The 24227-nt window shown below is 39.1% G+C and overlaps 1 protein-coding gene across 3 annotated transcripts in view; it reads left to right on the top strand.

The window, feature by feature from the left end:
* The window catches only part of KIAA0319 (KIAA0319 ortholog), a 142330-nt gene that overhangs the window by 12025 nt on the left and 106078 nt on the right, over window positions 1-24227 (top strand). The window contains exon 2 of one of the 3 annotated variants that reach the window (XM_043973593.1): window positions 8475-8590. The exons of the other annotated variants lie outside the window; for them this stretch is intronic. The gene's annotated coding sequence lies outside the window, so the exon portion shown is untranslated. The remainder of the gene's footprint in view (window positions 1-8474; window positions 8591-24227) is intronic. 3 annotated transcript variants of the gene reach the window in all.

Here is a 24227-nt window from a genome sequence, read left to right as displayed (position 1 = left end):
CAGTATTAATATTCCAAGTTTTATAACTTAGAACTATACTAAGACTTTTGGGGCACCCTGCATAGTCAGTGAGGGAGGAATAAAAGAAAAGAAGAATAAATGATGGGCATACCCTGACTTGCAATGTTAATTGGTACCTTTAAATACACAGTGGCAGGGAGTTATTTAGCTCCATAGGAACAATGTTATATATATATCAGTATGAGAAAGCATGCTGCCCACCTCCTGACAGGTGATGAATTCAAGGTATTTAATGAGATATGCATTTTTGGAACTGACCAATGTGGGGAATTGTTTTGCTTGACTGTTTTTTGTTTTGTTTTGTTTTGTTTTGTTTACAAAAGACTGTTTTTCTAGGGGAGCTAGCAATAGAGTTGCTAAGAGAGAGAGAAAGGGGAGGAGGGGGGAGAGGGAGAGGGAGAAAGAATAGATTGTTATTGAAGCACTGTCCTTCCCCAGGGCTAGCTGAACTGTCCTACATATTGACATATTATGGTGGCCAGAGAACTGAAAGAGGCCTCCCTTCCTGGGGGTATTGGTACACCTGCACTCCATTGGTAACATAATGTTGACCAGGCCAGATGAAGACACGGTGACAGAGGCAGTAGATTAGATAGTGGCTTATATGGGAGAGAAGGGGTAGAAAGAAAATCAACCCTAAGAGAATTCAAGGTTCAGCTAGCTCAGTAAATAGAATACAGTGAAGGGGGAAAGCCCAGAGGATTGCGGGCACAGTTTGGAACAAGTTAATAACACTTGGTTCCCCATAATGTAAAAAGGAAGCCCGAGAACTTTTTGGGCTCCTTAGATTTTGGAAAATCCATATTCCCCACCTGGACATACTAATGGTCCCCATTTACTGAGTCATTCACAAGTTAATGTATCTCAAGTAGGCTACAGCCCTGAAAAATGTAAAGTGGGCTGTCTAGTAGTCTTTTCCCTTATGACCTTTCTTTTTTTTTCCTTTTTTTTTTTCTTATGACCTTTCAAAACCCATGTTTAAAAAAAAAAGTTCCGTACTCAGACACTTGACACTAGCTAGCTGTGTGAACCTGGGCAAGTCACTTAATGCTCATTGCACTGAAACAAATAAACAAACAAACAAAAAACAAAAAAACCCAAAACCCATGTCTCTGAAGGTCTCTATCAATAAGAGCTAGGCTTGGGGGAGCCTTCAGCAGGCACCAAGGGGTGACAGCCATTCAATATGTTGCTTTGAAAATCATTTACTTACCTCTTACTGGGCCCTAGTTGCTACTGATTGGGTGACACAGGGTCATACAATCAATCACCTTTTATCCAGGTACCTATTATGAGTTGGGGGATGCAAAATGGTCTCATAGCAAGATAGGCAGAGCATATGATGCTTCTATTGCTAAATGGAAGTTATGTTAGAAGTCTGGTATTGGTGCTCTTCACAAATAAGGGTTAGCTATGCCAGGAATGAAACCTCTAGAACCCTGCTTCCTCTGCTGACTCAATGGTCTCCAACCCATTAGGATTCACCTGGCTCCTGAGGAATAGCATTTTTTCTGGCTGTCTGATGGTTTCATTTACTAGCAGAGAGTTATACGCTAATCGGTAACAAGATACTCCAGTGAGTACAGGTATAATAATGCAAGTCCTTCCAGGTGACTAAGTTTCAGGTGACATGGCTGGCATGTGAGAGAGCTTTGAGGGATGGGGCAGAGAAGATATTAATCTAAACTAGCTCCAGGACGGTGGCCATGGGTCTGGCCAAGCACACTGGGGCCTGGAGAACACAGGAGGACAAATATTATCTGCTGATTTAGCAAACATATGCTATACTGAGCACCTGAAATATGCCAGAGTTCTGTTATGGGAATTTCTAGACATGGCCTCAGCCTTTAAAGAATCTATGGACCAGAAACTTGGAAATCTTCAGACTGGTTGGAGAAATTTGAAAGATACTCTTCCCTTTTTTGTTTTTTGTTTTTTGAGGGGCAATTGGGGTTAAGTGACTTGCCCAGGGTCACACAGCTAGTAAGTGTTAAGTGTCTGAGGCCGGATTTGAACTCAGGTACTCCTGAATCCAGGACCGGTGCTCTGACTGGTGCTCTATCCAGGAAGATGCTCTTCCTAACATACTGAAAGTCCAAATAAATGAAGTCAGTATCTAATTCCAGGCCACAGATCCAGGGTGGACTGAGAAAGGGACCTGTGCACAGGGGGTAGTGTCCCCAGGTAAGGAGACCCTGGATGAGTATCAAGAAAGGAGGAAGTTCAGAAGCCAGCAGCAATGTGTGGCTCAGTCTCCAGGCACAGGACAGGGTCTCAGTTCCAGAATCTAGCCCAGCCTTCAGAGGAATAACTAGGTCATGAATTCTAGACCAAAGGGAAGCTTACAACTCTGTTGCTCTGAGCCAAAAGAGTTTTCCAGTTGGCTGATAGGAACTGAATCCAGCAGCAGCCTCCTTTTCCTCAGACTCAAACTCAGGTCAGGAACTTGCAGACCAGGGGACAGCCATCAAACTTTTCCCTGGATGAGATCACTTTTGGAGCACCAAAAGCTTGCTGTCTTTGAGATCCTGGAATAACAGCACTCAGTACCCCAAGAAAGCAGCAATGGCACCAGACCAGACTTCCCCTCCAGAAGTGCAACAGAGCTGTCCCTTGCATTAAGTTTGAAGTCTGGAAGTATGCTGGAAGAATGAACAAACAAAAAAAAGAATCTCCCCATAAGGAGCTATTCTGGTGTCAGGGAAGCGCAAGATACAAACCCAGAAGAGAAATTACTCCAAAATATCTATAGGACAGGAGAAATGCAGCTTATTCACAAATTCAAGTAGAACTCTTGAAAGAGACAAAGCAAGAGTTTAAAAATGTTTTTTATAAATGAAAAGAAATGAAAACTGTGGAAGAAAGCACTGGGTAGGAAATTAACAGGGGAATGACACAAGATGTGCCAAGTGTTGCTCAAGAGACAGACTTCTATAAAATTATAATGAACCAAATAGAGGCTAGTGACGAAGAAAAACATGAAAGGGTAAACACGAGTGAACAATAAAGGACTAAACAAGGATCAACTTCTTATGTTCAAATACAGGGAGGTGATGGTAGCCATCATCATCAGTGGTCATAGACAAGGCCAAGGAGTGGTTCTGTCATGGTCTGATTTCACATAAAAAAGGATGGAAAGTGAGGGAAAGGAAGGTTAAGGGGAAATTACCTCACATAATCAGGGTGTGCAAGTAGACATCTATACAAATAGGAGGAGGTGGGGGAACAGCTAACACTGGAACCTCACTCTCATCTGAACTGATCAGTTCAGATGAGAGTGAGGTTCCAGTGTACAAAGATATGTGTAGTTTCTTTTCAGGTTCCAAAGAATGGGAATCTGATGGGGTACCCATTGATTGGAGAATGGTTGAACAAGTTATGTTATATAAATATAATGGAATGCCATTGTGCTATCAGCACCATGATTCCAGAGAACTAATGAGGCTTCCTGATAGAGAGGTGAAGGGCTCAGAATGCAGAATAAAACAGACTTTTTTTTTTTTGGACTGTACTAATGTAGAAATTTGTTTTTTTTTTAATTTGTTTTATTTTTTTAGTGAGGCAATTGGGGTTAAGTGACTTGCCCAGGGTCACACAGCTAGTAAGTGTTAAGTGTCTGAGGCCGGATTTGAACTCGGGCACTCCTGACTCCAGGACTGGTGCTCTATCCACTGCGCCACCTAGCTGCCCCAGAAATTTGTTTTGATTGACTATCTAATGGGTTTCATTTTTCTTGTGTTCTCAGGGTTTGGGGTGGGCAGATGAGAAGGTAGATTTTGGTTGATTAAAACAATAAAATCTCTTTTAAAAAGAAGAATAGAAATGAAGTCAGAATCTGGTGGAAATTTTTTTTAAAGCATCACATTTCCTCACAGTCCCTCTTCCAATATTAGGATTTAGGTTATGTTTAACATGTGTGTTCCTTGCTTAATGGAAAGAAAAATTCTGATTAATTTGACTGTTTATAAGCTTGGATTTGGGAACATTGAGGTTTTTTTTTAAAGTGAGGCACAATGATATTTTTTTATTGAATAATGTCAGAAGTACTTAGATGTCTTAATAGTGTACTGATGAAATGCTGAGTTCATACTGATATGGGAATTAGTATTTCATTATATTTTCAGGGGCTCTGTTATACATTCACTTACAAGATTTATATTTTAGTGGCTATAAAACTGGACAGTAATTAAGTTTGCTTAGATTTTCAACAGAACCATTACCCTGTTCATTGAACTATATTTTAAACAGTTTTCTCTTTGGCAGGCTAAAGGATTCAAGTTGTGATTTTTTTTTTATTTTTAAAGAACTCTGCTGGTGAATATCCCTGCCACAAACACACTCATCTGTTATTCTGGTATTTGTGTCCCTTCATTGAATAGTCTTAGAGCATCAGAAGGTGAATGGTCATTATTACAAATGGGTTCCTCATTCAGGTTATCTTTGGGATGACAGCTAAAGACATCTTACTTCACAGATAATCTGCTTAGACAAATATGAGGTGATGAAGACCTCTTTAGTATTTTTAATTTTTCTTGACCTTCCTCTTCCCACAATTTTCTCCTTGTTTTCATGTTGACATTAAATATACTGCCAGTTGGTAAAAAAAGTTTTAAAAAATCATATGCATTTTTAAAAATTCATGTTTTTCATTTTAGGCTATCAGAAACTCTGATGTTTCTCTTGATGAATTGTGTTAATTAAAGAATCATAGAGTTGGAAGCCACCTTGGAAGTCATCTAGCATAAACATCTTTTAAAAAAAATATTTTGATTTAAAGTTTTGAGTTCCAGATTCTATCCCTCCTTCCTTCTCTCCCCTGCCCCCTCCCTGATGTGGTAACTAATAAGATATAGATTATACATGTGCAATTATATGAAGTAGAGGGATATTTCTATGAAATAGAGATATCCCTTTCTCAGTATCCCTGACAGATAGTTATCCAAACTTACCCTTGAACAGTTTCAGTGATGGTGAGCTCATTCTCTTAAAATATAGCACATAAGTATTATTAAGTTCTTTTTTACTGAATAAAAATCTACTCTTTTCTCAGGGAATTGGTCCAACTCCCCAGTCTAGAGGGACCAGAATCTAATCACAGAAAGTAAAAAGACTGATTGACAAAGGTTATTAACTGTAAATATGTGGCTATACAGTGGTGGTCCCTTTACTGAAGCATGAAAAAAATACCTTGATTGAATTTGAAAGGGAGCCTGGTCACTAGTTGGGCAAAATATGAGATGTCCTCAGGTGACCTTAAAAGGCAAACAGTTTGAGATTGAATTTGAATCAGTCCATGCTGGGAACAGCTTTGTGGTTGTATGGAGGTGGGGGTGAGGGGTGGGATTTATGTTTCCTCTTCCCACATTGATTGTGGCAACTAGCAACAGAGCTCCTTGACCAATAGGAGATACTCCATCCAGGGTTTGAGAGTTTATCAGTTTGGGAGAATTCAGGAAGAAGCCCACTATAGAGCAGAGACACATATTCTCCAATTGTATCCAATCTGTCTCTCCAGACACAGTGGCAGTCTCTTGATTAAGAAAATTTTCAGGGGAGAACTCATACTTTCACTCAGTAGAGTACAGGAAGACTCCATGAGAAAAAGAATTCTGAGCCCCTCCAGTATGGGTGGCACGAGTTGCCCCATATTTCTTATATTTCCATTCTTTCCACAGCCTTTGGGCCTCTTTTTGGGAGGATGCACCTCAGGTTAATGAGGAAGGGTAATATTTTTTAGTTACTATTCTTACTATCCAGAGCTTAACACAGTGCCTGGAGCATAGTAGGTGATTAATAAATGCTACTTTACTATATCATCTCAGTAAATGCCATAGCTTTGAGCTAATTGTGTCTACTGGCTGACTGTGAACTATAGTTTTAACCCACAGGGTATCCCTTGAGGTATTGTATAATTGACACCCTCCAGAGAGTAACCCAAAAGGGATATGACACTTTCATCCACTGTTACTCATTTTTCCACTTTGGAGCTATTGAGAAAAATCTATTCCTTTTTTCACATTACCTCTTCAAGTTTTGTTTGTTTGTTTGGTTTTTTGCGAGGCAACGAGGGTTAAGTGACTTGCCCAGGGTCACACAGCTAGTAAGTGTCAAGTGTCTGAGGCTGGCTTCGAACTCAGGTACTCCTGAATCCAGGGCCAGTGCTTTATCCACTTCACCACCTAGGGGCCCCCACCTCTTTAAATATTTGAGGATAATTCTGCTTTCTCCCTAGTCCAAGGTTCTTCTTTTCCCAGCAAAAACACTCTTAATTCCTTCAACCATTGGACCTATGGCATGGTTTACAGATCTCTCACTATCATCGGCATTCCCATGTTTACCTTAAAATGTGGCTTTGATAATTTAATACATCATGTCCTTTGTTTAGACAATATATTTCTATTATTGAAGGCTACTATTACTTTAGGTTTTTTTGGTCAGTCACTCCACCCCAATGAGTCATTGAACTTGAAGCCAACTAAAATCCCTACCTCTTTTGCACATGAAATACAGCTAAACCAGGTTTTCCTGTGCTCTACTTTCATTTTAGATGAATATAATTTTTATTTTTCCTTTATTTTAATTGATATTAATTTTATATTGTTTGTTTTTTATGTTATATCTATTACAATTTTGAGATGCTATATTTTGTTTGGATACAAAAACACTTCAACATCATTCCTAAAGGGCTTTCTGTAAACTTCCTATGGTCATAATTTGAGGTTGAGAACTCATGCTCTATGCCAACATGTTTCTTTAGTCTCTCTTTTACACTGCTTGTTTGGAAGGTGAAAAATAAATCTAGATCTTAAACTTGGGGACTGTCTCTTAGATGGGGCAGCTAGGTGGCACAGGGAGTAAAGCACTAGCCCTGGAGTCAGGAGAACCTGAGTTCAAATTTCACTTCAGACACTTACTAGCTGTGTGACCCTGGGCAAGTCCCTTAACCTCAATTGCCTTAAACATCTGGGGCCATCTCCAGTCGTCCTGATATCTGTCTTGCCACTGGACCCAGATGACTCTGGAGGAGAGAGTGAGGTTGGTGACCTTGCACAGCCCTCCCTCACTTAAATCCAATTCAGTACAAGTCATGACATCACCTCCTGATGTCATGGTCCTCTTCAAGAACTAAGGACAAGTGGTGCAGCTAGGTGGCACAGTGGATAAAGCACTGGCCTTGGATTCAGGAGGATCTGAGTTCAAATTTGGCCTTAGACACTTTACACTTACTAGCTGTGTGACCCTGGGCAAGTCACTTAACCATCATTGCTCTGCCGCCAACAACAACAACAACAACAACAACAAGAACTAAGGACAAACAACAGCAACATCTCTTAGATCCAAAGCAAATTTAAGAAGTCCTAATCAGTGGAAATGTGTAAAGTATGTAAATTTGTCTTGGACTCTTCCTACTTTTTTTCCCTTTCGGTGCTCTTCTTCTTTATTGCAGTACCTTTCCTTCTCTACCTCTTCCACATCTCTAGGAACCCTAGTGCTTTCATTGAGGGCACTGTCTGCCTTCAGTGAGCTTACATTCTTCAGGAGGAAACAACATGAGCACAGATGAGTAAATACAAAATACACATCAAATAAATATAATGTAATTTTTAAAAGAGGGTGATTACATGTATAACCTATATCTGATTGCTTACCATCTCAGGGAAGGGGAAAGGGAGGGAGGAAAGAAGGGATTGAATTTGGAACTCAAAACTTTAATTTTTTTTTTTTTAAAGAGGGTGACTAGCAACTGGGAAATATCAAGATATGCCTCACAGAAGAAGTGAGACTTGAACTGAATTTTCAAGGATGCTAGGGATTCTAAGAGGTGGAAATAAATACATCTATATCTATATCTATCTATCTATCTATCTATCTATCTATCTATCTATCTATCTATCTATCTATCTATCTATCTATCTATGTATAGAGAGAGAGAGCGAGCGCGTGTGCATGAGCGTGCACATTCCAGGCATAGTTGGCAGACAGTTTCTACAAAGGAATGAAGGTGGGACATGGAATGTGGTACCTGAGGGACAGCAAGTCGGCCAGTAGGGCTTGACCATAGACTATGTGGAAAGGAGAAATGTGTAAGAAGCCTGGACATAAGGTTAGTCTGGCATAACTTCCTTTTTTTTTTTTTTTTTTGCGGAGCAATAAGGGTTAAGTGACTTGCCCAGGGTCACACAGCTAGTAAGTGTCAAGTGTCTGAGGTCAGATTTGAATTCAGGTTCTTCTGAATCCAGGGCCAGTGCCTTATCCACTGTGCCACCTAGCTGCCACCGTATAACCTCTTTTTGATGAAACCATAATGGCTCTTTGTGATCACTACTTTCTTTCCTAGATATTGATCCATCAGCCCTTTCATCTCTAAGCTCTCAAATTTCCTTTCTTGTCTTAGGGAAAAATTATGATTCTTTGAAACCACCTTGTTTACCACTCTGCCAACATTATTTCAGGAGTGACCCAACCAGGAAAGAGAACCACTTTGTATTTTTCTTTGCTTCATGGATGTTATGGCCAAAAAATTTGATCATTGAGTGGACAGCCTACTGATGACAAGTCTCTTCATAAGGTTAGTCTGGTCTAAAGAAAGTAACCCTAGGTAGTTGCCAGAATTTGACTAAAAGACTTTTTCAGAAGAGTATGAACTGCCAGAACTCACATTCCACTGGCATAACTTTTGAAAACCTCCACTTTGCAATTGGAGTAAACATCGGAAAGTAACATTGGAGTAAGACTTGGAAGGAGCATGGAATTAGGAGTCTGTAGAGTGTACTTGGGCCCAGTGCCTAGACAGAGGAGGGGGGGGATTCCTAGACATCACATTCCTGTGGTTTGCACTACCCTCTGAAGGGAAGTGCAACAAACTGGAGGTTGCTAAGGAGGCACCCCTCTCCCCATCCCCACCCCCAACCCTGGGCATTCCATTTAGTCCCACTTTCACCCCAGGGAAACATATAGTCCCACAGTCTCTTGGTACTATCTATCATAAGGGCTTGAAGTTATTTCCTTTCCCCCCTCCCCCAAGGAAAACTGACTTGGGGTTGCTAGAAAATAAACTGCGCCCCCCCCCATCAAACTCACAGTTTGATTAATTCATGGTAATAGCAGAGAACAGAGTCGTGCTCATTCATTTTCACATATTTTCCCATTGCTTTGTTGCTCTTCTGCCTGCAAGGCTATAGGCATGAGCTTCCTCTCTCCGAAAAAAGACAAACACTACAAAACACACAGAAGAAAATAAAAGGAAATTCAGATGAGCATACAGAAAGCAGGGAAATATTGTTACTACCATGTTATATTTAATATATCTGTTTTTTTTTAAATGTACAGAATATTTCATAGACTTATATACAGTCTCCTAGTGTCGCCCAGGAACTCCTCTTCTCACCAGAAGGCTGAGTCTCAGAGCTCTAGAAATTGGAGTTGCTAGAGAGGCAATCATAAGTCTGATACTGCCTATCAGTTCCGTCTCCTCTGTCCAGGAAGCTAGGTCATGAAACTTTCCAAGAATCAATATTGTCTAGTACATTTTCCCTTATCTTTATAAAAATCTGGGACCAATTGGACTGGAATGTGGGGATAATAAGATACACACAGAAATAACTAATGTGAAATAGGCCATAGACTTATGGAGAGCCATAAACAGTGCTAAGGGAGAAAGATCACTTATAAATGGAAAGATTAGGGAAGACTTCATGGAGGAGGTAGCATTTAAGGTTAATATTTAAATTTTTTTCTTAATATGAACTTAACAAACATCAGCAAGTATGTACAAAGAATAGAAAAAATTGTATGTGAGAGTATGAAATATATATTTTTTAAAGCTTAGGTTAAATTTAGCATGATAGTAGCAATACTTCCCTACTTGTCTGTATACCCATCTGAACTTCCTTCTCTTTTCTTCTATGTGTTTTGTAGTATATCATTGATGCTTTTACTTTCTTTTTGTCTTATCAGGATCACAACCCACCTATTTCCCCTACAACTTTCCCAATAGAAGCCCTCCCTTGTAATGAAATAGAATCAAGCAAAATGATTCGCCAAGTTGGCCACGTTTGAAAATTTATGTCTCATTCTATATCTCTAGTTCACCACTTTTTGGTCAAGCGATGGGAAACATGGTTTATCAGTCTTCTAGAGCTGTGATTGGTCATTCCATTGATCAGAGTTCTTACATTTTTCTGAGTTGTTTTCTTTACATTATCATCACTGTGTGATGATACGTGTTCTCCTGGTTCTGCTGAGCCAAGTACTTAAGGATAGGTTTCAAAAGGTGGCGTTGGAGGAAAGATGAAGGGATTTTGGGTCTCTGGAGGAGCCTAAGCATATACTCTCTCCTTTTTGTTTGTTCCCTTTGCACTCTCTCTATCCTTTTTTTGGAGGATACTGATTGCTGAATAGAAGCACCAACCCATAGTTCTGACTTCAAGTTGCAGTCCTTAGGGCAAATGCCAGGAGAATAAGTGCACTAACAAAGAGCTATGACCAAGATTCAACAAGGAGATAGCCCCTCACCAAAGATATACAGTATTCAGTTGCTTTCAGGTTGAATGCTTTTCCTTAAATACAAAGCCTTGGCACTGTCTTTTTCCCTGTTGCCCTCCCAGTGAGTCCACATTCCAGGCCAGGCAGCAGTGACAAAGTCAAGCTTTTTTCTCTTTTTTTTTTTTTAAAGGAGTACAGCGACTGGGAGCTAGGCTTTTCAAGACCTCTTTTTTTTTTCTTTTTTTCTTTTTTTTTCAGGGCAATGAGGGTAAGTAACTGGCCCAGGGTCACACAGCTAGTAAGTGTCAAGTATCTGAGACCGGATTTGAACTCAGGTCTTCCTTAATCCAGGGCCAGTGCTTTATCCACTGTACCACCTAACTGCCCCCAAAGTCAAACTTTTGATACCCCTTTCTGAGGCCCCGTCACTGTGCATTCCAGAAACTGACATTGGTTCCTACAACTGGAAAAACAAAATCTGTACAACTGGCATTTACTTCTTGTGGCCTTGGACCAAGTGCCATGGAGGAGTTTCAGTGTATTTTCTGTTCTTCTAACCTCCATTTGCTGGTGACACTGAATGGCAATGACTGTCAAAGAAGAAAAAAAATGAGTGAAAATGAAAAGGAATAAACAAAGACAGAGAGAAATGCGAGTCATGTAGTTTTCCCCGAGAGGTAGTCACTTGTCCAGGTCTCTGCTGGATAATTCTGGCCAGAATTTCCCAAGACCCAAGGTGGTTAGGAAGCATCAAGCTAAAAACATGGGATTCTGGCTGCCAAAGAGGGGATTTTGTTTCGTACTTTTGACCCCAGCTGAGATGAAAGCTGTCAACTGGCTCTGAAAAATAATTGACTTTCCGAGTAGCATGGAAATTCTGTCCATATGAAATGGGACCCATTGAATACAAAAGCCCAGAAATAAAATGAGACTACAGATCTGGGCCATACTAACAAAAGCCAGGCAATGACAACTTTTTGGTCATGCAGTCTTAAATTTAGGGTCAGAAAAACAAATTGTTCATCTTGGTCATAGAAAGATAGCAGTTTTTGAAAAATCAGCTTACGTTTCTTTTTTTTTTTTCCAGCTTACATTTCAGAATTTAATCTGCTTAAATTTTTTTGTTTTAGTTTTTATTCATCATTTCAATTGTTTTTAAAAAGTGTTTTGTTTATATCTTTTAATTTTCCATCGGTCATTTGTAGAAATATCATCCTCCCACCTTCTATCCCAATTGAACTCTCCCCAGTAAAAAAAGAAAAAAAAAGTTTAGGAAAAAAATAACTCCTCAAACAATCCAGAGACAACCATATTTGACAAAGTATACAATGCCAACTTTAGTCGATTCTCTCTCCCTTGCCACTTCCCTTTGCCCATCCCCACTGTTAAGGGCTAAAAATTCTAGCTAGTCTGTCTAAAATATCTAATGAGTGGTCGCCAATCAATTACAAGCTTTAGCAAGAGTTAGACTTTTAAGCATTTATTAAGGAGAATAAGAATTTGGTAAAGAGAGAGAGAAAGGCCTAGATTCCTATCTATTAAAGGGAGAGCACATTTCTAGCTCCCTTCTCCGCCAGCGTCCAAAGGAAAGAGCCCCAGATCGAGCGCCAGTCTCTTCCTTCCTCCTCCCACTCGTCCACGTCACTTCCTGATGCCTGGTCTTGCCCTCAAAGACCTTCGCTTCATGGGCAGAACTCTTCTACAGTAAGTATCCAGCAGGTGGCGTTATTCCAATCGTTACAGTCCCCCCCTGTTGTTCCTCAAGAAACAAAATGTTTCCTTGACGGAACAGTAAAAAACAATATGATAACTATTGCTAACTAATAATATGTGAACAACAATATAGAAAAGGAAGAGAGGAAAGTTTTGTCCAGAGGGGTGATTTTTTGTCCTCATGAACCGACGCTTTGACATTAGTCTTGCAAAGGGAGGGCCTCTGCAGAGAATACATGTTAATATGGTGTATATTATAACAGAAAGAGAAAAAAAAAAACAACAAAAACAACAAATCAAAACTGTTCATTTAAAGTCTCTGAAAGTCTTTTCTCAGATGTCCTCTAGGTGTAGTCGTGGAATGGAAGTCTTTTCAGGGGTTGATGTGTGGATACTGGTAATCAGCCAGGAAATTTCCTACAAAATTGAGCTTAATACAACTTTAAATAGCTTTGTCAATAATCAAATCAAACAATGAAAGTTCTCAAAAACATGTCTAAGGGAATACAGAATCTTAGTTGTTAACACGTGAAACATACAATAAAACAAAATTGAACCATTCTTTAAAATTACATTATTATTATAGTCCCCCCTTATGGAGAGTAATTGAGAAGACAATTGCTGTGATATAATTTTTAAAAATAATTTTTATCTTTGTTTCATCACTTTTTGCATATCTGCCCTAATTATCCTCATGCCATTATGAGAAATTAGAAAATCTAATATAATTGGTAACAGGTGTCAAGGCCAAATTCAACACTGTTATTTATCATGGACACCTGAGATAAATTATGGGGGTTACCATAAAAGAACAGAGAAATGATGGGATATGAGCATTCCCACACTTGAGCAATATGTACTGTCCATGCAGTATGCCAGGCTTAAAATAGGTGGATGGAATATATGTCCATGCCACCGAACATATTGGAGGAAACTGAGTCAGACTTAATCAGATGCATGGGATTGAGATGTCCATGGCATCAGGCATATAGGAGGGAGCATAGAAGCCAGGTGTAGGAGTGAGATGGGTGGGATGAATACTTCCAGCCATATGTACAATATTGTGGGGAAAAATAAAATAAAATATTAAACCAAGAGAATCCAACCTCAACATTAGTCAAAAGCTGTTCCCTCGGCCATACCTTGACTTCATGCATTTCTCCCCTCATGTGACAGTTCAGTGTCTGCTCTTGCATGTATTCCTCTTGTGATTGGATGGCATCTTGGCCAACTGGCATCTGATAACTCAGAATAAAGGCAATTAATGTCTTAAATGATAAGTTCCCATAATCCAAGTCTCATTGGATTTAAAAATTGAGGCTAATAAATGATTGCCAAAAAATGTGAATACATCTTGACTCAGAACACAATATATAATTATGCAACAATTTCAAATAATACCCCTTTTTTTACTTAGTATACAATTACTTTTGTGAAAAATCAGAACATATTTGGAATACAAGTTAAAGCACAACACAGTCTCAAAGACAACTTTTACAAATGTTCCTCTCTTTTTTTTTTTTTTTGGAATATGCTTATCAAAAATAATACTTCTAGAATCAATTTACACTTGCCATGGCAAACAATTTGCCAGGGAAATGCTTTAAAGAGTTTGATCAAATAATCAGTTGAGAAAAAAATAACAAAAACAAACAACTCAGAATATGGGAGCACAATACTTCTAGAATTAACATTGTATTATGAAATCAAAACCATGTTTCCAAAATTAGATAGATGAATGAATAGGAAGAAAATACATGTGGAACAATAAAAGACAGTGAATCCAAACTAAGGAAATCTAAATGAGCATGAACTTAATATTAATAAGAGTACTATAAAATATAAACTTGATCACATGACTATAAAAAGCTTTTACAAATATTCTCCTTGTTTTAAAAACTAAGTATGACCAATCTCAAAAGCATTAAATCTCTATAAAATAAACCCATACCATTAATTTCAAAATGTATATTTAATAGCACAGAAATCCTATGTAACCTCTGAACTGATACTATTACTCTGAGTGAATTCAGAACACTTTTGATTCCGGTATCTAAAATCCCCAATACTCATATCAATACCTTGCTGCTTACTTCTACATTTCTGTAAAATATATACCCTTCCATGGCAAAAGAAGCAGGAGTCTTGAACTATGTTGATTGTCATTCTTATTCAGCTTAAGTTTTTCTTCTTTAACCCCTCTATATTGTCTGTCGGGCTTTTCACCATACAAATGCTTTATAAGATTACTAATTAAAGACAAAAGCAGGTTAGCAAAATTATGAACAAAACGAGCATATCTGGAATTTAAAGAGTTTTCTAAGATTGTCTCAAAAGCACAGCCAGGCCGGGGAAGGGCTGAGCCTGAAGCTGCAAATGCAGGTAGAAAAAGTTGAGCAATGCACATCAGATCTCTGGACTTCCCAGGCAGGGGAAGCTATGGCTTGGCCATAGGAGGAGTAGAGGGTGGGGTCTGGAGAGGAGGGGAGGGACCAGAGCAATTTGAATCAGACTTGATTTTGAACTCAGGCCTGGATTCCTCTTCCCCCACTTTGCCTCCAGGTGCTAGGGGATTAAAAGCTTCTAGAGGGTGGGTCATTGCCTCCAGGCATGCAAAATTAGAGCAACAATTACTGTTAGAACTGGGAAAAGCTGCGGGAATCTCTACAGGTTTCTCTGAAAAAGCATGGTTGGGAGAGGGAGAGATATTTCCTTGTGTGAGTAAGTTGCTGGCTCTTTTAACAAAAAGAAAAAGAAAAATAGAAAATCCACAAAAACAAAGCATTAACATGATCTTATCTCCCATTTGTCTGGTTAAACAGACTAAAATCAAAAATAGGGTAATTAGGGAGTTTAAAAGGTCCATTCGAAAAAATTTAAAGGGAAAACACCTGGCAATTCAGCAGTACTTAAGATTTAAAAGGTTAGGGTAGGGGAAATTTCTTACCCAACCAGAAGATCAGAAGACTGAGGTTTAGCTTTCCTCTTCGTGGTCAGCCATCTGTTAAGGGCTAAAATTCTAGCTAGTCCTGTCTAAAAATATCTAATGAGTGGTCGTCAATCAATTACTAGCTTTAGCAAGAGTTAGACTTTTAAGCATTTATTAAGGAGAATAAGAATTTGGGTAAAGAGAGAGAGAAAGGCCTAGATTCCTTCTATTAAAGGGAGAGCACATTTCTAGCTCCCTTCTCCGCCAGCGTCCAAAGGAAAGAGCCCCAGACCGAGCGCCAGTCGCTTCCTTCCGCCTCCCACTCGTCCACGTCACTTCTGATGCCTGGGTCTTGCCCTCAAAGACCTTCGCTTCATGGGCAGAACTCTTCTACAGTAAGTATCCAGCAGGTGGCGTTTATTCCAATCGTTACACCACCCCTAGAGGAGGAAGGCATGTTTCATTATCTATTCACTAAGACCACTGTTGATTTTTTCAGTTTAGCCTTCTTTAGTGATCTTTTCCTTCATATTAGTGGTGTTTTGTTGTTTGCTTTGTTAGTGAGGCAATTGGGGTTAGTGACTTGCCCAGGGTCACACAGATATAAGTGTTAAGTGTCTGAGGCCAGATTTGAACTCATGTTACTCCTGACTCCAGGCTGGTGCTCTATCCACTGCACCACCTAGCTTCCCCCCTTCAAATTATTGTAGTGGTTATGTACATTTGTTGTTTTTCCCCTTGAACTTGACAAAATGCTTTATCCTACATTGTTTCAGATTCTCTTCCACTAACTTGTTCAATGACTTTGGACAAATCACTTAACTTGTCACTGTAAAGCAGGGAATAATGATACTAGTAGCAATTGGACAGACTGCTAAGTGGCACAGTGGATAGAGTACCAGGCCTGAAGTCATGAACACTCATCTTCCTGAGTTCAAAAAAATTTGACCTCACACACTTAATAGTTGTGTTACCATGGGCAAGTCACTTAACCCTGTTTACCTCTGTTTCCTCATCTGTAAAGTGAGCTGAAGAAGGAAATGGCAAACTATTCCAGTATCTCTGCCAAGAAAACCCCATATGGGGTCACAAAGAGTCAGACATGACTGAAATGACTCAACAACAACAACAATGCAATTGGACAGACAATCTAAAGTATTTGTCCATCAGTATAAATATATTGGACAAACACTACAATGGTCATACTGTTGAGACAGCAGCAGGAGGAGACTGGACTCCATCGCCTTGGAAAATGGCAAGGTTATTTTTCATGATCCCAAGTTTCTCCTTGAAATAAAGGCCTATTTTTTTTTTGGCAGGGCAGTGAGGGTTAAGTGACTTGCCCAGGGTCACACAGCTAGTAAATGTCAAGTGTCTGAGGCCAGATTTGAACTCATGTCCTCCTGAATCCAGGGCCGATGCTCTATCCACTGTGCCACCTAGCTGCCCTCCCCATTTTTTTTTTTTAATACTGGCCACCTTCTGATGCTGTTGTATGACTGTGAGTCATGGGACACACTACACTCTGAAGAACTAAAATTGAAGATTAACCAAAGAGCAATGGAGATAAGCATGGTGAGCTTGAACAGGTTGCCACATATTACAGCAAGGGATTATGAAGGAGACACAGAGTAAAAGAGGTCACCAAAAAAATGTGAGATAGATATTTTTAGTGAGGCAATTGGGGTTAAGTGACTTGCCCAAGGTCACACAGCTAGTAAGTGTTAAGTGTCTGAGGCCGGATTTGAACTCAGGTACTCCTGACTCCAGGGCCGGTGCTCTATCCACTGCACCACCTAGCTGCCCCAACATTACAATTATATTAAATATATTTCCACATTAATCATAACAAAAGGAAAGAAAAAAACACAAGAAAAAATAACAAGAACAATAACACAAAAGTAAGAACAAAAGTGAAATAGTATGCTTCAGTCTTCATTAGGACTTTATAATTCTTTTTCTAAATATGGAGAGCATTTTCCACCATAAATCTTTTGGCATTGTCTTGAATCATTGCATTGCTGGGAAGAGCCAAGTCCATCACAGTTGATCATCACTAAATGTTGTTGATACTGTGCACAATGTTCTCTTGGTTCTGCTCATTTCACTCAGCATCAATTCATGTAAGTTTTTCCAGGTTTTTCTGACAGCCATCTGCTTATCATTTCTTATAGCACAATAGTATTCCATTACATTCATACACCACAATTTGTTCAGCCATTCCCCAATTGATGGGCATCCTCTCAATTTCCAATTCTTTGCTACCACAAAAAGAGCAGCTATAAATATTTTTGTACATATGGGCCCTTTTCCCTTTTCCATGATCTCTTTGGGATACAGACCAAGTAGTGGTATTTCTGGGTCAAAGGGAATATACAGTTTTAAAGTCTTTTTTTTTTTCTTTTTCTTTTTTTTTTTGGTGAGGCAATTGGGGTTAAGTGACTTGCCCAGGGTCACACAGCTAGTGTCAAGTGTCTGAGGTCGGATTTGAATTCAGGTCCTCCTGACTTTAGTACTGGTGCTCTATCTGCTGTACCACCTAGTTGCCCCAGCTTTAAAGTCTTTTGGGCATGGTTCCAAATTGTTCTCCAGAATGGTTGGATCAATTCACAGCTCCACCAACAGTGCATTAGTGTTCCAATTTTCTCACATCTTTTCCAACATTTATAATTCTCCTTTTTTGTAATATTAGCCAATTGGATAGGTGTGAGGTGGTACCTCAGAGTTTTAATTTGCATTTCTCTAATCAGTAGTGATCAAGAACATTTTTTCATATGGCTGTAGATAGCTTTAATTTCATCATCTGAAAAACTGCCTGTTCATATCCTTTGACCATTTCTCAATTGGGGAATGACTTGTATTCTTATATATTTGATTCAGTTCTCTATATATTTTGGATATGGGGCCTTTATTGGAAACACTGTCTGTAAAAATTGTTTCCCAGCTTTTTGCTTTCCTTCTACTCTTGTTTGCATTGGTTTTGTTTGTGCAACCCCTTTTTAATTTAATGTAGTCAAAATGATCCATTCTGCATTTTATAATGTTCTCTATCTGATCTTTGGTCATAAATTTTTCCCCTGACAAGTAAACTGTTCCTTCTTTTTCTAATATACCTATGTATCAACCTTTATGTCTTATCTTGTATCCCTTTATCTTGTCATCCATTTTGTATCCCTTATCTTGTATCCATTTTTTTTTTTTGCAGGGCAATGGGGTTTAAGTGACTTGCCCAGGGTCACACAGCTAGTAAGTGTCTGAGGCTGGGTTTGAACTCAGGTCCTCCTGAATCCAAGGCTAGTGCCTTATCCATTGTGCCACCTAGCTGCCCCCATCTTGTATCCATTTTGACTTTACTTTGGTGTATGGATAACTTGAATCTTTAGAGGAAACATAAATATTAATGAAAGCAACATTCCATTTGAGCTTTTAGGATCATTGATTTAGAGTTGGATTTAGAGTTTAGACTAGCCTGCTAGTCCAATCTCCTCATTTTACTGATTAGGAAAGTTGGGTACAGGATAGAGATATGAAAAACTAAGAAATAAGTAGTAAAAAAAAAATAGAACTTGAGAACTGAATAATGTTACTAAGTTCCTGAAAAGGGAAGATCACTCATGACTGGAAGGATCAAGGAGGCTTAATTGAGGGAGTGGGCATTTGAACTGATTCTTGCAGGAGGAGTTCAGGTGAGCTTGGAAGGAGAAGGTATTCTAGGAACCAGGATAGCATGAACTCACTGGTTTTTGTCTTTTCCTCCATCCTCTTCTTTTAAAAATATTTATTTTGTTAAATATTTCCCAATAAAAATAAAAATGTTTTAACATTCATTTTTTTTAAGTGAGGAAATTGGGGTTAAGTGACATGCCCAGGGTCACACAGCTAGTAAATGTCAAGTGTCTGAGGCCGGATTTGAACTCAGGTACTCCTGACTCCAGGGCCGGTGCTCTAACCACTGTACCACCTAGCTGCCCCCACCATTCATTTTTAAAAATTTTGAGTTCCAAATTCTCTCTCTTTAGAAGGCCAGCAATATATCAATTATACATATGAAGTCATGCAAAACATATTTCCATATTAGTCATGTTGCAGAAGAAAACACACACACACACAAAACAACAAAAGTAAAGAAAGTTTGAAATGTGTGCTTCAATCTGTACTTGTTGTTCATTGGTTCTCTCTCTGGAGATGGAGACCATTTTTTCATCACTCCATCCTCTTCTGAGGAAACCAAATGAGGGACAGAAAATGCTTTCTATTCCTTGAAGTGCTACCTATATATGTTTTTGGTTTTGTTTGTTTTGTTTTGTTTTGTTTTTTTCAGGGCAATGAGGGTTAAGTAACTTGTCCAGGGTCCTACAGCTAGTAAGTGTCAAGTGTCTAAGGCCAGATTTGAACTCAGGTCCTCCTGAATCCAGGGCCAGTGCTTTTTCCACTCTCCCACCTAGCTGCCCCCAGTTTTTTGGTTTTGTTTTGTTTTTGCTATTACCTTGCCATTAGTTATTTCACACTTTGGTGACCACTTTTCTTTATCCCAAATCATGGTTTTGTAGATTAGTTATTTCAACAGTACTTTTAACCAAGTGAAGAGAGCTTCACTTAACAGCTGAATCTGACTCCCATTTGGGGGGAAAATGTCTTTCAAAATGACCATAAGATATCTTTTTTTTTCTTCTTTCAGTTTTTATTTTCATGATAGTGTTTGCTTTTCTTCCTTCCCTTACTATTAATTTTTTCCTAATTATATTAAAAGTTCATGTAAATAAATATTGTACTGCCCAGGTATTGACAAAAGATCTTTGCAGAGAGAGAACTGGCATGAATTGTCAACCAAGCTGAGTGAGGATTTAATCCTGAGTCATGCTTCTTTGTGAAGGAAAGGATTATGGGTAACTGGTCGCATTAAAAAAAAATCAGTTGCAAATACAGGTATTGAAAGATGAATACATGAGTACAGGAAAAGAAAACAAGAAAAATAAGTATGCATAATATAAAGACCAACCAGAGGGATGTAATCAATGACTGTGCACATCCATCTGAGTGTTAACTCTATCCAAAAGATGTCTACTGACTTTGGTCACTTTTCTAAGAACCAGGAAATATTGATAAAGCCAATGTTGAAATGGTAAGCAGTTAGTAAAATACCCTTGGGGGGGTGGGGAATCTCTATATGATTATTCTATCCCCACTTCCTCTTACTGTTAATTCTAAGGACCAAATTCAGTCTTACCCCCAGTAACCTCAGGTCCTCAAATAGAGCTTATTTATTTGGCCTAGGATTACTAAACTATTTTTTCTGTTATATTTGATTCTCATTATGACAGAATCATAGAATTTGAGAGTTGGAAGAGACCTTAGCATTCTTCTAATCCAACCCAGACACAAAAAGACTGCCCTCCTATAATACACTTTTTTTTTTAAAAAAATTCTTGGGGGCAGCTAGATGGCGCAGTGGTTAAAGCACCGGCCCTGGATTCAGGAGTTCCTGAGTTCAAATCCGGCCTCAGACACTTGACTCTTACTAGCTGTGTGACCCTGGGCAAGTCACTTAACCCCCATTGCCCCGCAAAAAAAAAAAAAAAAAAAAAAAAAAAAAGAAATTACCTAACAACAAGAGCTATTCAAAAGTCAAATGGATTGCCTCTATAGGCAGTGGATTACCTTTCCTTAGGAATCTTCGAACAGAAGTTGGATGACCCCTTGTCAGTATGAAAGTCAGCATTAGATATAATTGATAAACTTGGGGAACATGTTATGAAGGAATTATGGTGTTGGTATTTATTGACCTGGATGATTCCTGAAGTTCCTTCCCAATCTCAAGATTTTGTGATTTACGGTTTTGCTATGTGCTTACTAGTGACAGATGACCTTACCAATTAGACTCTACAATGTAAATAATTCTGTTGCTAAGATGGGGGACAAAAATCCTGCCCCCATTGCATGGCAATGAGGGTTAAGTGACTTGCCCAGGGTCACACAGCTAGGAAGTGTCAAGTGTCTGAGGCCAGATTTGAACTCAGGAACTCCTGAATCTAGGGCCAGTGCTTTATCCACTGTGCCACCTAGCTGCCCCCCTCAAATTGTTTATATTTAAAAAAAGAAAACTTTTCATATGACTTCCCAATGTATTTATATTTATATATCATGTTAATATACATGATTCTAAGTTTATTTTATTTTAATTATTTTTTTTGTGGGGCAGTGAGGGTTAAGTGACTTGCCTAGGGTCGCATAGCTAGTAAGTGTCAAGTGTCTGAGGTCAGATTTGAACTCAGGCCCTCCTGAATCCAGGGCTGGTGCTCTATCCACTGTGCCAACTAGCTGCCCCCGTTAATTTTATTTTGATTCTTGGTTTGGCAAATGGTTGTGAAAAACATAACTCAAAAATATATGTAGCTCCAAACAGAAGAAGCATATGACTAGCTGTATTTACTAGATCATTATAATAGTGTGGGTTTTTTTCCAACTTACCTTCATTTTACTGGGGATGGCGATGAATGTGGGGATTCAGCAGGTACACAGATGGAAAAAATACAAAATATAAACAAAGTAATAAGAGATAAATCACAGTTAATCACAGAATTAGGACCAGAACTCAGATTTCCTAATACCTAGTCAAATGGGCCCTAAACAGTTTTTTTAATTACCATGTAAAGTCACAGTCAAAAATCATTTCCATGAATTATCTGGTTTGTTTCTCTCAGTTTATCAGAATATAGTGGGGCAGCCAGGTGGAACAGTGGATAGAGCAGTGGCCCTGAAGTTGGGAGGACTTGAGTTAAAATCTGACCTCAGACACTTACTAACTGTGTGATCCTAGGCAAGTCACTTAACCCCAATTGCCTCAAAACATCCAGAACCATCTCCAGTCATCCTGATGTATGTCTTGCCACTGAATCCAGATGGCTCTGGAGGAGAATGAGGTTGGTGACTTTGTACAACCCTCCCTCACTTAAATCCAATTCACTGCAAGTCATGACATCACCTCCCAATGACATGGTCCTCTTTAAGAATGAAGGACAAATAACAACAATCAGAATGTAGTTATTTCTCTGTTTTATAAATGCCTATCTCCCCTTCTCTGGCACCCCATGCTGACTTTCCCCACCCCTCACCAAATATACAAAGTCCAATTAATGCTTCATTCATTCATTCAATGAACATGCATCAATTGGGTGCCTTCCATAGTCCATACTCTATGCTAAGCATTGGTGATATAAAGACAAAAATGAAATCCCATTTTAAAAGATATTTTTCATTTTATTGGGGGAAAATATGAATACATCTATAAAAGCAAAACAAATACAAAGTAATTTGAAATTGTAATTATTCCCACAATCATCCTCTCCCACTGATTTTTTTTTGCAACCTTTTTTTTTTTTTTGGTGGGGCAATGAGGGTTAAGTGACTTGCCCAGGGTCACACAGCTAGTAAGTGTCAAGTGTCTGAGGCCAGATTTGAACTCAGGTCCTCCTGAATCCAGGGACAGTGCTTTATTCACTGCACTACCTACCTGCCCCACCCCCACTGATTTTTTTGGGGGGGGGTGAGGCAATTGGGGTTAAGTGACTTGCCCAGGGTCACACAGCTAGTAAGTGTTAAATGTCTGAGGCCGGATTTGAACTCAGGTCCTCCTGACTCCAGGGCTGGTGCTCTATCCACTGTGCCACCTAGCTGCCCCTCCCACTGTTTTTTTTAAATAGAATTTTATTTTCCAAAATATATGTAGAAACAAATTTTAACATCAATTTTTAAAAACTTTGTGTTCCAACTTCTCTTCCTCCCTCCATTCCCACCCTCCACCCACAAGAACTCAAGCAATTAAAAATAAGTTATACATGAGTAGTCATGGAAAACATTCCCACATTAGCTAGGTTGTGAGAGAAAACAGTCAAAGAAAACAAAACTTCAGATTAAGGAATTGTCAAAGAGGAAAAAAAAATTTTTAATGTGTTTCTATCTGCTTTCAGATACTATCAGTTCTTTCTCTGTAGATGGGTTGCAATTTTCTTAAGTCTTTCAGGGTTATATTGGATCATTGCCTTGCTGAAAATAACCACATGCTTCCCAGCAGATCATCTTACACTATTGCTGTTATTTTGTATACAGTACATTTCATTCTGCTTCAGTTCATGTAGGTTTTTCCAGGTTTTTCTGATAGTATCCTGTTCATCATAACCTGTATAGCCTCCCACTGATTTTTTGTTTTGTTTTGTTTTTGTTTTTGTTTTTGTTTTAGTGAGGCAATTGGGGTTAAGTGACTTGCCCAAGGTCACACAGCTAGTAAGTGTTAAGTGTCTGAGGCCAGATTTGAACTCAGGTACTCCTGACTCCAGGACTGGTGCTCTATCCACTGCGCCACCTAGCTGCCCCCCCTTTTTTTTAAGTATTTTATTATTTTCTAGTTATATGTAGAGATAGTTTTCAACATTAGTTTTTTTGTTGTTGTTGTTTTGGTTTTGGTGAGGCAATTGGAGTTAAGTGACTTGCCCAGGGTCACACAGCTAGTGTTACGTGTCTGAGGCAGGATTTGAACTCAGGTCCTCCTGAATCTAGGGCCGGTGCTCTATCCACTGTGCCACCTAGCTGCCCGCACTGGATTTTTTTAAGTGAGGAAGGGCTATGTAAAGTATCTTCCAGAGCCAACTGGGTCCAGTGGCAAGATATATATCAGGATGATTGGAGATGATCCTGGATGTTTAAGGCAATTGGGGTTAAGTGACTTGTCCAGGGTCCTACAGCTAGTAAGTGTCTAAGGTGAGATTTGAACTCAGGTCCTTATGACTCCAGGGCCAGTGCTTTATTCACTGTGCCACCTAATTGCCCTAAATATGTGAGTTAAAGCCAAGCAGGCCAATATTTCAAACATTCATGGATCTGTGATCCAGTCAATTTGGATGTGTTCCCCAATTCTCAATAAGTAAATCAGTGAATATCCAGGATCTACTATGTGTCAAGAGCTATTCTAGACAATGGAGATTCAAAGACAAATTTAACAGAGTTCCTACCCTCAAAGATTTTTTCATTTTTATCAAGAGACACATCTCTTAAGAACTTACAAAGCACTGCTGGGGATACAAAC

This window comes from Dromiciops gliroides, chromosome 1 (assembly GCF_019393635.1).
Source record: "Dromiciops gliroides isolate mDroGli1 chromosome 1, mDroGli1.pri, whole genome shotgun sequence".
Lineage (NCBI taxonomy): Eukaryota > Metazoa > Chordata > Mammalia > Microbiotheria > Microbiotheriidae > Dromiciops > Dromiciops gliroides.
Note: the sequence above shows the minus strand (reverse complement) of the source record. Positions and strands in the feature narration are given on the sequence as shown.